The sequence below is a fragment of the Eurosta solidaginis genome, chromosome 4 (assembly GCF_040869045.1).
Source record: "Eurosta solidaginis isolate ZX-2024a chromosome 4, ASM4086904v1, whole genome shotgun sequence".
NCBI lineage: Eukaryota > Metazoa > Arthropoda > Insecta > Diptera > Tephritidae > Eurosta > Eurosta solidaginis.
Genome location: NC_090322.1, coordinates 258596459 through 258614748, shown reverse-complemented (window position 1 = coordinate 258614748; position 18290 = coordinate 258596459). Strand labels below are relative to the sequence as shown.

General features: G+C 37.2%; 1 protein-coding gene across 4 annotated transcripts in view; it reads right to left on the bottom strand.

Annotated features, from left to right (window-relative positions):
• LOC137251373 (uncharacterized) overlaps positions 1 to 18290 on the bottom strand; it is a 61015-nt gene that overhangs the window by 27762 nt on the left and 14963 nt on the right. Inside the window, exon 1 of one of the 4 annotated variants that reach the window (XR_010953236.1) lies at positions 220 to 442. The exons of the other annotated variants lie outside the window; for them this stretch is intronic. The gene's annotated coding sequence lies outside the window, so the exon portion shown is untranslated. Of the gene's footprint in view, positions 1 to 219; positions 443 to 18290 lie in introns of those variants that run through there. 4 annotated transcript variants of the gene reach the window in all.

Sequence of the window (18290 nt, the reverse complement as noted above, 5' to 3'; positions counted from 1 at the left end):
AAGATTTACAAGGTTTAATCGTCCTTCATGATTGCACGTTGTTTAAATTACAAAAATAAATTAAATTTGAAAAAAATTGCTTCAAATAAATGTTTTCATACATTTAAAAAAGGAATGAGGGCAATCCCGGTTTAATTAATTAGACTTTTTTTTTTTTTTTTTCTGTTCACTAAGTTTTATACAGGCAGTTTTGTAATTTTTGCTTAAAACATTGCTCACCTCTGTTAACAGTATTTTTTATCATAAGATTTCCATTTAGTCGTCTATGCGATGTTTGAACCAAGGGATATGAAGATCCTTGTAGCCTAAATGCATTGTGGCTGCTACATGAATGGAGTAACATTAAAAACACTGTGGCTTGAAATATTTTTATTGAATGGTGAAGACGAGACATGATCAACTTTAAAACCTTCAGCCAACGATGTTTGAAAATAAACTGAAGAACGAACTAAAAAATTTGTTTATCATGCTACTGAATTCAGCTTTTGGGTTTTTATTTTTAGCAAATTTCTTTAAATCAAATACATTCATCGCTTTTTTGATGCTTAAACTCTTGTTCTGCGGAAATTTGAATTAGTGTTCCCTTATCAGTTAGTAATGGTCATTTAAAAACAACAACCGAAGCAGCGGTTAAAATGTATGATGGTACGCTGAAACCTATTAGGTATTCAGGGAAGCCGTCATAATCCCGACTTTCGCAATACCGACATGTGAATATGCAGAAAACACAACATACGGACAAAGCAGCATATCAATTGGTACAAATCTAGTGAAAAATTAGATAAATAACTGGCCCTGTTAGGTTCTCTCTGAGATAAAAAGAACTTATCAATAACTATCGCTCGATTTTATGTTAAAAATTTTCGACTGCGGCGCTATTATTCCCAATTGTGAACATTCCTTTGAAACCAGAACATACTCAATTAAACGTCTAATTTATGGTATTTTTCCCGAAATGCATTGAGCCATCAATAGGAAATTTCCTAAATGGAGGTAATGATAGGTCATAAAGCCAATTGACGCTCTGACCATTTGAAATTGTGATAAGACTAATTGATTTTACAGCCATTTGAATGATTGATTGTTATAACGTCAATTTACCTTTTTACCGTTGACCTTATATTAGAGCTTACGATTTTTTCCCGAACACAAGCGAGATTTCCGAGACCCAAGAAATCGAGAACTCGACTTATCGCGAGATTCCCGTGTCTCGAAGTACTCGTAAATCTCGCGAGCTTATCGACATTCTTACTTAATCGCTCTATGGACAGAATTTATACATCTGCTTTTTTTACTTACTGATTATATTGCTAAACTGACATTTAACTAAAAACATATGTAATTATTATACATATAAGTTTGTTCGCAATATTTTATTTTTCAACGAGACATCAAGAAAACGGCTTCTCACATGATTCTCGAATCTCGAATTACTCGTAAGGCTCGCGCGATTCTCGAATCTCGAATTACTCGTTATAATCGGGATTTGCTTGACTTTCAATTCAGTCGCTGCTTTTGCAATATTCTATTCATTTCAGGGGTTACTTACTTGTGGTTTTGCGGACATTTTGGCTAGTGCTCCAGAAGAAATCGTAAACCCTATACAAAACAGCCAATGAAGCGATTTAGTTGAATGTCGAGAAGCTCGCGAGCCTTACGAGTAATTCGAGATTCGGGAATCCAAGCCTTACGAGTAATTCGAGATTCAAGAATCTCGCGAGAAGGCGAGACTCCCCACCGGTTTTTAAATGGTTTTATTTAGGTTGAGTTGACTGGCACAAATTTTGTAATTGAAATTTAAGCATTCCCAATAAGCTCCAGGCTTGAAACTTGGAGTATAGTTCAGAACCCGACGACAATGCAATAATAAGAAATAAATCGCCACTAGGTGGCGCAAGGATCGCGATATCCACAAAAATCTTATTTGTGGCCCGATTGGGTCCATATTTGGAACACATAATACATACATGAATAGAAAGCGACCTATGATGTCCGATTTGGCTCATATTTGGAACAGTCCGGTAGAAGTGACATGAAAATATTTTGGAGTTGGAGGAGGGGCAAGCCTAAGTGGCGCAGAGTCGATTAAAATCCTTGGAAGGATTATGTATTCAAGACTTAGATTGTAACAAATTGTCAGGAAAAAGTCCTTGAGTCACTAAATGAACTAAATAGAATGAGAAATAATAGGCATTTAAATAAAGACAAAAACTTGAAAAAAAAAATAATAAAAAAAAATGTTGAAGTTAAACGGTTTTATTGAAAACAATACTTACATGAAGTAATAATAATACTAAAAGCTACAAAATAATTAGGTAGGTCCTATGTACTAGTCATCACACTTCTCATCAATATAGGGCGTTGATCAGACAATTAAATAAAAGCGTTGGACGCGTCAAATTTCTATTGAGAGTCATATATAAGACCAACTGAACATTAATAAAGTTATGCTACGCCTCACACTTAGAAATTCTGATCAACGCCCTATATTTATGAGGAGTGTGATGACTAGTACATAGGACCTACCTAATTATTTTGTAGCTTTTAGTATTATTATTACTTCATGTAAGTATTGTTTTCAATAAAACCGTTTAACTTAAAATTTTTTTTTTAATTTTAAATTATTTTTTAATGGTATAGAGGAATCGAGTTGATTACAAACATTCTTCTATAAAAAGATTTTAATTGATACATGTCCGTCCATCCGCATTTTAACACGATAACTTAAGCAAAAGTATGTTAATATCCTTATGCAATTTTAGAAAATATCGATAACCACGCCTACTTTTCCGATATGAAAAATTTCGGTGCAGTTTTTTTTTTAATTTTTTATCATCAGTTTAGCCGAAACTTTAGGCGACAAGCTCCAGCAATTATAACGAAAGCTCACTTTACCAGCTTAAAGAGTTGCCATTGTTCAAGTTTATGAACGAGATATCGATTCATTTCATCCCTAGTCCCATATCACCTATTTGAAAAAGAAAAAAGTACGTTAAAAAATTGCCGATAAAAATTTGGTAACACTCCGAAAATCAGTCGATAACATGCCGATAAAAATTCGAAATTTTTTTTGATAATAAATCAATAATATGCCCTTAAAAATCGATTTCTTTTACATAGGTAATCGATGTTTTTTCGATATAACACGATACGCTATCGGCGTCTTATCAATGCTGTTCGATATATTTTCGATTCTTAACCAATAACTAATCTGTATTTTTTCGAAAAGTTATTGATAACGACGGCGGACGCCGTGGTGTGATGGTAGCGTGCTCCGCCTACCACACCGTATGACCTGGGTTCACACCCCGGACAAAGCAACATCAAAATTTTATAAATAAGGTTTTTCATTTAGAAGAAATTTTCTCTAAGCGGGGTCGCCCCTCGGCAGTGTGTGGCAAGCGCTCCGGGTGTATTTCTGCCATGAAAAGCTCTCAGTGAAAACTCATCTGCCTTGCAGATGCCGTTCGGAGTCGGCATAAAACAAGTAGGTCCCGTCCGGCCAATTTGTAGGCAAAATGAAGAGGATCACGACGCAAATTGGAAGAGAAGATCGGCCTTTGATCACCTCGGAGGTTATCACGCCTTACATTTATTTATTTTTTTTTTATTGATAACGAAGATCGTGGGTTTAAGCCCCAGACAAAGCACCTTCAAAAATTAGAAAAAAAAATTTCTAAGCTAGGCACCCTTCAGCAGTGACTTGGCAAGCACTGTATTTCCGCCATGCAAATCTTCTTAGTGGAAGGTCATCCGTTTTGCAGATGCCGTTCGGAGGCAACGTATAATATGTGGGACCCGTCTCGCTAATACGAAGGAAAAATTTAAAGCTCGGCCTGTAATATCTTCGGAGATTATCGCATCTTGCATTTATTTATTTTTTTTTAACACTCCTATAACACATCGATGTCGTCGGGTAAAAAAATGAAAGCAAGTTTACAACAAATCGATAACAAACCGATAACTCGTATATACCTCTCTATACCATAACGAGAGATGCTTACATCACAAAAATATTACATCACTATGGCTCTATAAAGCATGCCGTCCACAGTTAACTATTAGCCCAAATGCTTTTAAAAAAAATGGCTCGACGACTTATCACTCATGGTGGGGTTGGGTTGAACTGGCCGGTCCATAAAGAACTCACTGAATATGTCCATAGTGTTATCAGAATTTGTTTGACAAATAAACGAAAGAACTCCAATAAGGTTCCAGGACTTATTTTATAGAATAACTCCGTCCTCTTGACGTGCATTACTACAACTGTTGTTACTGACGAAGCCTAACGTGTAAGCATGTGACGCCAGAAGGCAGTGTCCAGTGAGTATACCCATCGTGAGGCTTATGTCTTCTCTCTTTAGAGATATGACCCACTTTGTGAGTCTAGTATCGTAGACTTTGCACATGATCTTGGAAATTTGCCTCTTCGCGCTTTTGTCCACGTCTTTCCTGCTTGATGGATCATATGCAACTCCTGTCTCCTTTTTTTTATCCCAAACGAATTGGGATGTCCATTATTGTTTCAGCGAGTGTTACATCCTTCTTTGCCAACACATTGGCCCTTTCGTTATCTTATATCCCTTTTTTAACGGGAACCCAGTATAGATGTATGGGTCGACCTTAACGAAGTTTCTCCAATGCTTTTTTGCATTCCAGAACACTTCTATAGAAAAAATTAAGGGCTAATTATGTATAACGTAAAGCAATCCAACGACTCATTTTTCCTCCTATCAACCAAACCTAGTATAATCTAAAAGCATTTATTCAGTTAATTGAAGGATAGTAAACATAAGTTTCTTTGTGAAATTGTTGATATTATGCTGTGGTGAATGTGAATGTGACTGACTGTGACTCAAAGTGTCTCGGCGTCATACTTAATCCGGCGAATCTTTTGGCTCTGATTCATAGATCGTATGGGAACTAAAACATTGAAACAAAATCTTATATCCAGGGTACAACTAATCAATCTTCGATTTAAAAATGGCATCACGGTTGGTACGACGAGAGACTTATAGAACATTATTTTTGTTGACCGAGGGACAACTTCACTTTTTCATTTCCTGCTCAGTTAAAAGTTATAATTTTTGGCAAGCGAGATTCGTGTGATTCCATTTGACTTATGAAAGCGTAACATATACAGCGAATATGAGACCTTGTGCATTACTTAATTGTTTTCGCTGCTAACAGAAAATTCGAAAATTCTGCGATTTTTGAGGAAACGTCGTGATCTGTTGCTGTGTCCTTTCAGTCGCAGCGACTTCAATTAGTGATTGTGACGAAACATTCATAGAAGTGAATATGATCAGTATAGCAGCTCACAAGCACGATTTTTAGTATAGGCAATCACAGACCAAATCACACCAGATCAATAAGCTGATACAAATGAATTAATGCATTCTTACCTGCTGCTGCTATCGACGGTTGAATATAGCAGTAAATACCGACCATACGCTCTTAGCTCAAAGCAACGTATAGTAGCGGATATAAGCTGCTAGCGAACATGATTACTTAGCCGTTTATTTAGCATTGTATTTCGACATCATGGCGGCCACCGTGGTGTGATGGTAGCGTGCTCCGCCTATCACACCGTATGCCCTGGGTTCATCTCCCGGGCAAAGCAACATCAAAATTTTAGAAATAAGGTTTTTCAATTAGAAGAAAATTTTTCTAAGCGGGGTCGCCCCTCGGCAGTGTTTGGCAAGCGCTCCGGGTGTATTTCTGCCATGAAAAGCTCTCAGTGAAAACTCATCTGCCTTGCAGATGCCGTTCGGAGTCGGCATAAAACATGTAGGTCCCGTCCGGCCAATTTGTAGGGAAAATCAAGAGGAGCACGACGAAGAGAAGCTCGGCCTTAGATCTCTTCGGAGGTTATCGCGCCTTACATTTATTTTTTTTTTTATTTCGACATCTAGTGCTGCTTAGTCGGAGCACATATCAGGGGTTCATATTATTGCAGGTAATAGTTCCTGTGACTGAGATGTATATATATGCCGTCACAGTCAGTCACGGCAAATTGCTTCTAAGCTGTCACCGCAATTTACAGTGATATTCCAGGAGTTGGGGCCACTGTGGTGTGATGGTAGCGTGATCCGCCTACCACAACGAGGATCCTGGGTTGCCGTTATGCGAACAAAATTAATATACTATGTGAGCTTTGCTCAGCTGAGTATAAAAATCTTATTTATATTGCTATTCGCTTGAAATTCAGTACAGGGCTGCCTCGTTGACAAATATAATATTTGAAAAACTTTTCATTCCGGGAAGTAAGCCAGGGGCCGATTTACTTTAAATAAAACAATTTAGTTGGATTTCGGCCATTTTTTATACCAAGATAAAGTGAGTTCAGATAAGTATGTGAACTAAGTTTAGAAAGATATATTGATTTTTGGTCAAGTTATCGTGTTAACGGCCGAGCGGAAGGACAGAATGTCGACTGTTTATAAAAACTGGGTGTGGCTTCAACCGGTTTCGTCCATTTTCACAGAAAACAGTTATCGTCATAGAATCTATGCCCCTACCAAATGTCACAAGCATTGGGTAATTTTTGTTCGACGTATGGCATTACTGGAGTTGAATGTTGACATAATTTACTTATATACTGTAAAGATATTCAATTTTGTGTTTGTCATCCAATTTTGCTAATTTTTATTTAGCACACATAGAGGAACAGGAGTAACGCTCTTGCCAAATTTCATCATGATATCCTCAACGACTACCAAATTACGGCTTACAAAACTTTCAAATTATCTTCTTTCAAAAGCGGGCATTGCCACGCCCATTGTCCAATTTTTTACTTATTTTCTATTATGCATCATAAGAGCAACCCACCTGCCAAGTTTCATCGCTTTATCCGTCTTCGGTAATGAATTATCCCAGTGCTCAGGAACTTACATACCAAATTTCATTAAGATACCTCAAAATTTATTCAAGTTATCGTATTAACAGACAGACAGACGGACGGAGAGAGGCACATGGCGAAACGAATTTATTTTTTCGCCGAGATCATTTTGATATATAGACGTCTATATCTAACTCGATTAGTTATGCCGTTACGGAGTGCCGTTATGCGAAAAAGATTAATATACTCTGTGAATTCTGCTCAGCAGAGTATAAAAATCATAACAATACTGGTACCATACTGAGTTAAAAAATACTAACTGACACGGTACTATTCCACTATACTTACACAACTATACTAAACTACAACTTATATACGAAGTCATCTGACAAAAAAATTTACTGCACTTCAATGTTTCAAAAATGTTTCCCAAAATATATATAGCAAACATGTTTTAATTTTCTTATTTACTTCATTTTTCCTCTAGTACATCTTTATTGTCTGTAAAAAAAAATAAAAAATTTACACTACGACTCACCTTCCTCGTTCTTTTTTTCTGAATCTAAATCGTTCCCATTATATGCCATGCACGCGCCCAGGGATATGAAGCAGCTTGTGATTTAAATGCATTGTAGCTGATACATTCAAATGATTGCAGTAATATCAAAAACACTGTAAATCAATGTTTTAGCATAAACTGAAGAACGTGTTAAGCAAATATACTCATCGTGCCAGTGGATTAAGCTTTTGGAAAGTTTTATTTTTAGAACATTTCTTTATACTATATACTTTCATGACTTCCGCTGTATATTTTTTATGTTTAATTTCTTGTTCTTTAGGCATATCAATTGCTGTTTTCTAATCAGTTGATTAATAAAAAAAAGTTTAGTTGTTAAAATTTAATACAGACTTATATGAAACGCTTTATGCTGGGTGCTCTTATTATTGCAGCCTTTCAGAATCCCTACAAGATACAATCCCAACATGGCAATTAAATTTTCTAAAATACCTCCAAGACAATTTCGAAACAATGCAATATCCCGAAAACTCTAAACCCAAAAAGACTTAATCTAGAAAACTTGTCTGTAATAAGAAAACATAAGTAAACACCAAAGCGTGAAAATTTAAGCAATTTTTTTTTAAGTTTCGAACTTGATCATTTGCTTTTCATATTCATTGTTGAGTCTGCTTATTAATGGTCTAAAATCAGTCGTGTCTGGATTATGTATTTTAAGATTTTATAAGTTACTGTTATAAAACTTATTATGCCTATCAGCTCACCATAGGATAGAGCACTTCTTCGGTTGGATCTTAACAGCCTAGTTGTATGGTGTAATGCCTAACCTCATGTCACTAAACCTTCCGAAGTGTAAGTTCATGTGTTTTACACGAAAACCCTTTAATTCCCATGAGTATGTGATTGGAGATTATGTTGTTAAGCAAGTTACCAATTTCACTGACCTAGGTGTTACAATGGACCCTTAGCTTGATTTTAGGTTACATATAGAAACTTGCGTTAATAGGGCTAAAGGTACTTTGGCGTTCGTGAAAAGGTGGTCTAAGGAATTTAATGATCCGTACGTTACTAAAACTCTTTTTACATCATTGGTGAGGCCAATATTGGAATATGCTTCGATAATCTGGAGCCCACGTTATCAAATTCACTGCGATAAACTGAATTCGGTTCAAAAACAATTTTTGCTTTTTGCTTTGAAACAATTGCCTTGGGACACGTCAAGGAATCTTCCACCGTACTGCAACCCGTTAAAACTATTACAGTTGCCTACATTACAGAGCCGTAGGGAGATGCCTAATGTCTTATTTATAGTAAAACTCTTAAGGTTCGAATCGAGCTCAAGGCTAGAACAATAATTTTTTCTAATGATAATTATTGTTATTTTTTAATTTTTCTAAATTTGAAAAATTGAATTTTGTTTTTGGAATAGTAAGTAGAAAATTTTTCAGACAACCTGCCATAGCTGCGCAGATAAATCCATTTCGAAGGGTGCTAAGCCTTCATCATCAGTACGCTTTAGGCATGCTGCGCTAACCATTTAGCTATACAGCGGTGGTTTGTTTGACTGGCAAATTTGCTACTTCTATTCCTTTTTACCAACTATATTTATTCAGTGTTGCGCCATCTAGTGCAAAGCACTGATAATGCTGCATTTTTGTTTATTGTCAATTACTTTGTTTGACATTCCCAAGTGCTCATGGTTTATAACAATTGTTTTTGTTTTTATCGGCCTATTGATAAATCATTCAAGGTTCGAATCGAGCTCAAGGCTAGAACAATAATTTTTTTTCTATTGATAATTATTGTTATTTTTTAATTTTTCTAAATTTTAAAAATTGAATTTTGTTTTTGGAATAGTAAGTAGAAAATTTTTCAGACAACCTGCCATAGCTGCGCAGATAGATCCATTTCGAAGGGTGCTAAGCCTTCATCATCAGTACGCTTTAGTTATAGCTAAATGGTTAGCGCAGCATGCCTAAAGCGTACTGATGATGAAGGCTTAGCACCCTTCGAAATGGATCTATCTGCGCAGCTATGGCAGGTTGTCTGAAAAATTTTCTACTTACTATTCCAAAAACAAAATTCAATTTTTCAAATTTAGAAAAATTAAAAAATAACAATAATTATCAATAGAAAAAAAATTATTGTTCTAGCCTTGAGCTCGATTCGAACCTTGAATGATTTATCAATAGGCCGATAAAAACAAAAACAATTGTAAAACTCTTAAGAGGGATGATAGCTAGTCCATTTCTGCTTAGCCAAATTAAGTTCAACGTACCAGCCAGACCGTCTAGATATTTTCAACAACTGCATATAAGTACATGCAGAATGAACTTTGAAATGCATGACCCACTTCGTGGTATTTGTCATGATTTCAATAATCACTGCAAAAATTTAGATACATGCGATCCGATTTTCAGGATTAAAAATTACCTACTTACTACCTTAACTATGTAAGGTGTAACCCCCTATACCTCTGTGTGTCTTTGCATTTGAATGATTTAATACATAAGTATACAGTATATTTTTGTAATTATCATATATTTAAGTTGCCAAGCCTTTTGCTTGTTCTTTATACTATACTTTCTTTAGTCTGATTAATTGTTAAATTTGTAGACTAATAAATAAATAAATAAATAAATAACATGCTAACAAACTTGTATGCGGTTGTTGTTATAGCGACAAAGACACATTTACCAAATTGGCTACTGTTCTGGATTTTTTAATCGTTCTATCAAAATAAAATAGGAATAAAAAACTATCAGCAAATTTCCGAAAAAAAATTTCGGTTCCAGTATGCCAACTGGATAAAAAGAAAGCCCGAAATTTCTTAGAACATTTATCGAGGTTAGATGTGTAACACAATCCTTCCTTACATAATCCAGGAATGCAAAATAGGGCATGACCAAATTCCTATCATTCTTATGGATAGGACTTATATTTTTACCCAGCGGCATACATTCTGTTAGGTCAGGTCAAACTCTTCCTTCCACAGAGATCTTATAAAGATTGAATGTGTTCTTTAAATAACAAAAAAAAAATAAAAACACGCGATATACCTCCGAAGAAATTAGGAATGAGCTCCTTTTTTCTTTGTGTCGTGCTCCTTTTAGTTTTTCCTATAAATTAGCGGTAGATCCCTACATGGCATGAATATACGACGAGTGCTTGCCGAATCGCTGCCAGAGCGCGACCCCACTTGAAAAACTTTTTGCTATTTGAAAAATCGAATTTCTAAATATTTAAAGTTGCTTTGCTAGGGACTAGATCTCACCGTCTTCAATGTGGTAGGCGAAGCGCGCTACCACTTTTTCACTAAAAAAATAGTAATAAATAGAAGTTTATGATAGATGTATTCTTGAGTATCTGGATAATATGCAAGATGAGGTAATAACCAAAACGAAAGATTATGTTCCAACAGCTACCGAATCAATAACAGAGGCCAAATTAAACAAAATATTTGGTTTTATTGATCTGTAATATTAAGGTTTAAAAAGATGATCTTATAAATTTGACGTTGTCTAGATCAATACTTCTGTAGTCAACGCGATGACAGCCGATACTTCGCGTTGCCCTCATTCACCATCAAACCCATCTTTCTTGCACCTTTTTCCAGTTTGGAGTAAGCAGAACTTACGGCGCGGATGTTATCAATTACGTCGCTTATTATTGCACGCTTTTATGGAATATTTCTCGAGAGCGGTTAAGTTCTCTAATTAGCGTAATTTTCTCCATCATGAAAATAAAGAAAACGCGCGATAGTGGGTCACAATCGTGTGAAACCTCGTTTAGTTTCGAAAGGGTCCCACATGTCCTTCACACTTTGGCTGTTCAAAAAGGCGCGGCAGTCGCTACTTCTTTGCGTTAATTGGCGTCAATTGGTTACAACAAGGGAATTTAAATCGTTTTCCCACCTGGACCTTCCAGCGGAATAATCCACTCATTTGTTTAAAAAAAGTATTTGTGGATTTTATTAGCCTTATTTTAATCTATCTCATTCACAAATATTTTGAATTTTTTAAAATTACCGATAAAATCTCAAACATAAATGTGAGGCAAACTAAAATAACAGACTTAAGCGGGTATTGCAAAACAGCACAGATATATTAAGGAAAACTGTGCGTCTAGTACCTAGTTGAGGATCTAGTGAGATTACATCATTGTGAAAGTTCCGATAGATGGATCCTGTGGCGAGGTAATGAGAAGTTTCTTATCAACTGAGAGAGTTTTGCGATCAGGTTGTAAGAAACATCTCATTGTAGTACCAACAGCAGTTCCTTTCACAAAGAGCTCCTGTAGGAGGCGCACAGATCGTGATATTTAGAAACGTAATACGGAAAGGGAGGGGGAATCTAGAGATAAATTTTGAAGAGACTTGTCATTGAGCTACACACTGGAAACTTCGAATATATTTAGGGGAAAATGAAGAATAGATAATATATTGTAACGAATATTAGCAGCACTAAGGGATACTATCATCTTTAAGCCGATGATAAGCCGTGACTTGTGTGTACATCAATAATTCAATCATTATGTATACACATATGTGCGTACACGCAGCGGAGAAACAACGCACAACCACATGCATAAATCTGAGATACACCCGAAAGTATGCAATGGTTGTGCAAGTGTCGCACACATACAAGCGCATGGGGTTTGAGAGAAGCTATAAAATCATGCATCTGTAGTTACAGCTGAGTAATTTTATAGCTGAAACTAACTAGTAAATTCTAGAATAGAAAAGCCTAGAAGTATGCAACGAGGAATCACAGAGTATAAAATGCGGCAACAGAAAAGCGCGACAATTTAGTTTGATTTAAGACGCTATCTGGCGAGCAATAGTAGTGTTATTGTTGAAGTACTTAAATAAAGGCCATTTTGCATTATTGAATGGGGCTATTTATTCAACAGTTCAGTGATTCGAACGTTAGCAGAAGGTTGCAAATAAGGGGAATTGCATTAAAATCGTTACGATTGGTGTCAGAAGAGGAATTGTTGAATAAATTCCAGAGTTGCAGAGCACAACAAGGACATGGCGAAGTTGAGTGAATTAAGGATCCAGCAACTGAATAAGGAGTTGGAGAACCGCGGATTGAATACAACCGGCAATAGGATCGAACTTCAAGCACGGCTACGAGAGGTATTAGAGTTGGAAGGAATTAAAGTAGACGAGTATTTCTTTTATCCTGATGTGGAAGAGCTAGCGACTAAAGTGGAAGAGAAGATAGAGACTCCGAATCCATTGGCAAGTGTTGACACTAACGCGATACTAGCAGTGTTGAACCAAATCTCGTCACTAATGTCATCACAATTAGAATCACAGGAGACACGTTTAACATCCAAGATGGAAGCACAGGAGGCACGCATTTCAGAAATGTCGTCACAAATATCCACAAATATGTCATCACAACTGTAAGAGCAAAAGAGAATAGAAAGAAGGAAAGAAATAGCATCTAAAATCTAAGCACAAGAGGCACGTATATCAGAAATGTCGACACAAATTTCAGCACAGGTATCATCGCAGATCTCTGCAAAACTGGAAGCGCGTATGGAAGAGAAACTAACGCAGTTTCAGGAAGGGTTCAGTGGTCGACAAGATAAAATGGAGGACGAGGTAGATGCTTTAAAAGATCGTATTCAGGAGTTACAATTGGACCGTCCAATAACTTCAACTTCTAATCTCAAGGTAAAATCCCCAAAGTTTGATGGTTCTGTTCCTTTCCAGGTATTTAAGCTCCAATTTGAGAAGACGTCGGCAGCGAACAACTGGAATGCCGAAAATACAGTTGCTGCACTGTTCGTGGCTTTAAAAGGACCAGCTGCTGAGATCTTACAGACCATCCCAGAGTACGACGTAACAGCTATGAAGCATTGATGGCTTCTGTAGAACGAAGGTACGGAAGCGAACACAGGAAACAGATCTACCAAATAGAATTGCAAAACCGCTACCAAAAAGGTAATGAGACTTTGCAAGAGTTTGCTTCGGATGTTGAAAGGTTGGCACATTTTGCAAATGCGGACGCACCCGTGGAGTACACCGAGAGGGTAAAAATCCAGAGTTTTATAAATGGCATACGGGATGTAGAAACGGAGCGAGCGACATATGGAAACCCAAAACCCACATTCGCAGAAATGGTATTGCATGCTCTGATTCAGGAAACAGCGTCGCTTCTGTGTAAGCCAGTTTTCAAAGCACGCCGTGTGGAAGTAGAAAGGCCAGAGTGGGTATACGGAATTTTGGAAGCTTTAGAAGGAACACCACAGAAGAATAATGGTGCAACCAAATGGTTTAAGTGTGGAAAGCCAGGGCACATTGCTCGTAATTGCAGCCCCGGTCCTGGTAGTTCCAACTTGGGTGGCCGTAAACGCAAAGCTGGAGGAGATAAGCAAGAGCGAGTCAGATGTAAAGATCGAAAACTTGCGCCATCTATTGAATGTCCTGTGATATCTGTGTCGCAAATTGGAAGCAAATCAAGTAGTCTTACCTTCAGAGGGAATGTGGATGGAAAAAAACATGTACTGACTGTAGATACGGGCGCATCTCATTCCTTGATTCGATCGGAATTGGTCAACAGGAGAGTAAAGGTTAATGGATCGAATGGGCCAAATAAACCGAATTCAAAAGTACCTGCGAGAGAAACAGTGGCATTGACAAAACCAAAAGGACGCACAAAAATGAAGGAACGAATTTCCAAGAAAGAATGCGAGGGTAGTTTCAAGCCGGAGCGCACTACTGTTGTGAAACGTGGGAACGATACTGATTATGCGAAGCCAATCCGTCAAACGCAAGCTCTACGGAGTAGTTCATTGGCCAAACAACAGAGTGTGAGGGAAAGGCCCAGGGTAATGAGTAGTAAGATGAAACACAGTTCGGAAGGTTTCCGCTAGGGAGCTAGGTTAGATATATCGAGAGATTTGTCTGATCGGGACGATGAGACTTAGGTGGAGGGCAGTGTAGCGAATATTAGCAGCACTAAGGGATACTATCATCTCTAAGCAGATGCTAAGCAGTGACTTGTATGCATATCAATAATTCAATCATTATATCTACACATATGTACGTACACGCAGCGGAGAAGCAACGCACAACAACATGCATAAATCTGAGATACTTCCGAAAGTATGCAATGGTTGTGCAAGTTTCGCTCACACATACACACACAAATTTGAGAGAAGCTATAAAATCATGCATCTGTAGTTACAGCTGAGTAATTTTATAGCTGATAACTAACTAGTAAATTCTTGAATAGAAAAGCCTAGAAGTATGCAACGAGGAATCACAGAGTATAAAAGGCGGCAACAGTAGAGGCGCGACAATTCAGTTTGCAATAACACTGCTATCTGGTGAGCAATAGTAGTGTTATTGTTGAAGTACTTTAATAAAGGCCATTTTGCATTATTGAAAAGTGGAGTTATTTATTCAACAGTTTAGTGATTCGAACGTTAGCAGAAGGTTGCAAATAAGAGGAATTGCAGTAAAATCGTTACAATATTTTTAAAAATCATTAATTCATCATTAATTGGCGCTTAACCGCCTAAGCGATTTTTGCAACAAGTCAAGCTAGCTACTACTGTTTCACGATAACTGACGCCAATTTTGAGCATGAAGGCAGTTGCAGTCTTCAATAATATCAATATTGACTCCCATCTCCGTCAATATTAATATTATTATCAGCATATTATAAGAACCAGGATATATCACCTAACTTCAGTTTGGAGAAAGGGTTCAGTAGTAATCAAGTACTGGTGGAGAAGACTCGAAAAAGACCACGAAAGACAAAAGCAAAGGTTGATGGATCGAATGGGCCAAATAAAACGAATTCAAAAGTACCTGTGAGAGAAACACTGGCATTGGCAAAACCAAAAGGACGCACAAAAATGAAGGAACGAATTTCCCAGAAAGAATACGAAGGTAGTTTCAAGCCGGAGCGCACTACTGTTGTGAAACGTGGGAACGATACTGATTATGCGAAGCCAATCCGTCAAGCGCAAGCTCTACGGAGTAGTTCATTGGCCAAACAACAGAGTGTGAGGGAGAGGCCCAGGGTAATGAGTAGTAAGATGAAACACAGTTCGGAAGGTTTCCGCTAGGGAGATTTGGTACTGCTATATAACACTGACCGGCGGAAAGGTGTTTCATCCGAAATTTTGGTGCAGTTGGGAAGGCCCGTACAGAGTTATGAAGAGGATCAGTGATGTCATATACCGCATACAAACAATTGGGAAATCACGAAACAGAAGGGTGGTTCATTCGGACGCAGTGTAGCGAATATTAGCAGCACTAAGGGATACTATCATCTCTAAGCCGATGCTAAGCAGTAACTTGTATGCATATCAATAATTCAATCATTATGTCTACACATATGTACGTACACGCAGCGGAGAAGCAACGCACAACCACATGCATAAATCTGAGATACTTCCGAAGGTATGCAATGGTTGTGCAAGTGTCGCTCACACATACACACACAAGTTTGAGAGAAGCTATAAAATCATGCATCTGTAGTTACAGCTGAGTAATTGTATAGCTGATAACTAACTAGTAAATTCTAGAATAGAAAAGCCTAGAAGTATGCAACGAGGAATCACAGAGTATAAAAGACGGCAACAGTAGAGGCGCGACAATTCAGTTTGATTTAAGACGCTATCTGGTGAGCAATAGAAGTGTTATTGTTAAAGTACTTTAATAAAGGCCATTTTGCATTATTGAAAAGTGGAGTTATTTATTCAACAGTTTAGTGATTCGAACGTTAGCAGAAGGTTTCAAATAAGACGAATTGCAGTAAAATCGTTACAATATTTTTAAAAATCATTAATTCATCATTAATTGATGCTTAACCGCCTAAGCGATTTTTGCAACAAGTCAAGCTAGCTACTACTGTTTCACGATAACTGACGCCAATTTTTAGCATCAAGGCAGTTGCAGTCTTCAATAATATCAATATTGACTCCCATCTCTGTCAATATTGATATGATTATCAGTATACGCCACTAATTTTACGCACTTATAATAGATTTTACTATCACGATTTAGTTCCGCTGCTATAATTATCTTCTCCTGTAGTATGTGAAAGCAATCGCATGAAAGGGAGTTGCTTTGTCTAAACCCTTGTTTAGTTTCGAAGGGCTCGGAGAGGTTCGAAAGTTTTGGGAGTGTTTTCGATGCCGTTGATCTTTAGCCGGATATGGATCATGTACGTTCCGGTTACAAGCACCAATAAGGTACTAATTCGACCATCTCGGGAGCGCTTTCATATGACCACATTGAACCTTCTAGGACATCCGTCTTCCACCGCTTAGTTCCATGAGGAACTTTTGCTAGAGCCTCGTCTGCTAAATATATATATTACAAATGTATATTAATATCAGTATTTGCCTCGCGTACGTGTGATTGACAATTGGGTTGCGGAAGCTATTAATTGCGCTTATCAACCCCTTGAACCCCTACGGAGCTGGTGGTGTTGCTCCACTTGATTTGGCAGAGTCCTATTAACTTTGCAGGGAACTTAAATGCAGAGATAAAAGCATACAATCAACTTCTTTTCATGCTATCAAAGGCTGCTTTGAAGTCCACAAAAAGATTGTGAGTACCGATTTCCTCATCGTGAGTTTTCTCCAAGATCCTGCGCATCGCGAAGATCTGGTCGATAGAATTTAACCAGATCTGAATGTCAAATCAGTTTATTGACTTTGACCTTCAGTCTTTCACACAGTAACCTAGAAAGAACCTTATATGCCATATTAAACAGGCTGATTCAGCGGTAATTGGAGTGGTTTGCAGGATCGCCTTTCTTGTGGATCTAGAGGCATGCGCTCATCCGACCATATTTGCATAGGTGTTGCTGCATGCTCTTTACCAACTCTTCGCCTCCGTGTTTGAACAGGTCGGCGGGTAATCCATCAAAGCTTGGTGCATTGTGATTTTTAGCCGGGACATTGCCATTCTCACTTCGTCATATTCAGGTGCCGGAAGGTCTTTTCCAACATCGGAAATTGGGGTATCGAACTTTTCCCTCCACAAATTAATCACACTCTGAACGTCAGTTACAATGTCGCCATTACCATTCCTGCAGGAATCTGTCCCGGTATTTAAACCTTCCGTCATCCACCGGATTGAAGCTCCTCGCACTCACGGCGTTCTATCATAAACTAAAGCTATTTGTGAAATTTTTTACGACCTTCATGCAATTCTAGTTATAATACCAGAAACTGTACTTCAGATAAATTGCAAAATATGATCAGTATCTTTTGATTTATGTACAAAACTTCTAAAACTTGTTCTAATACATGTGGGCGGTGCCATGCCTATTTTCAAAAATTTTACTGTGTTTATATTTAACGTTTAAGAGTGAATTCACCAGCCAAGTTTCATCACTTGATCGGTATTTGATAATGAATAATCACATGTTTTCCATTTTTCGAAATTCCCGATATCGATAAACTTTTCTGACTGAAGGCAAAGTATTAAATTGTTTGCAGTTAATCCAATGCTGGCTAAATAAAAACCTTGTTCGGTGCTGATAATATTCATATAAGGAAGTCCACGTCAATCGTGATTCCTTTATATAATTAAAATTTAACCTTTTGTGATTAAACTTATAATAAAGCAGGTTTAATTGACAACTTTAATACAAAACAAAACTGATAAAAATTAACAAATTTAACCTTTTAAATGTTTTGCGGTTATTATTATTATAAAGTTTAATTAGAACGTTGGGTTCATATTTTCGGCTGAAAAGAGAAATTTCCCGGAATACTAATCATTAAAAAGCATTTGTTTGTTGATAACCTTCAACCTTCAACGAAATTGCTGAGTATAAAAAGTGGTATATTTTTTATACAAAATTTAGTGAAGATCCAACTTCGAACGAATCAGAAATGATAGAAGTAAAATGTGTCAACAAATAAAATATTTTACAGTATTTCTGTTCT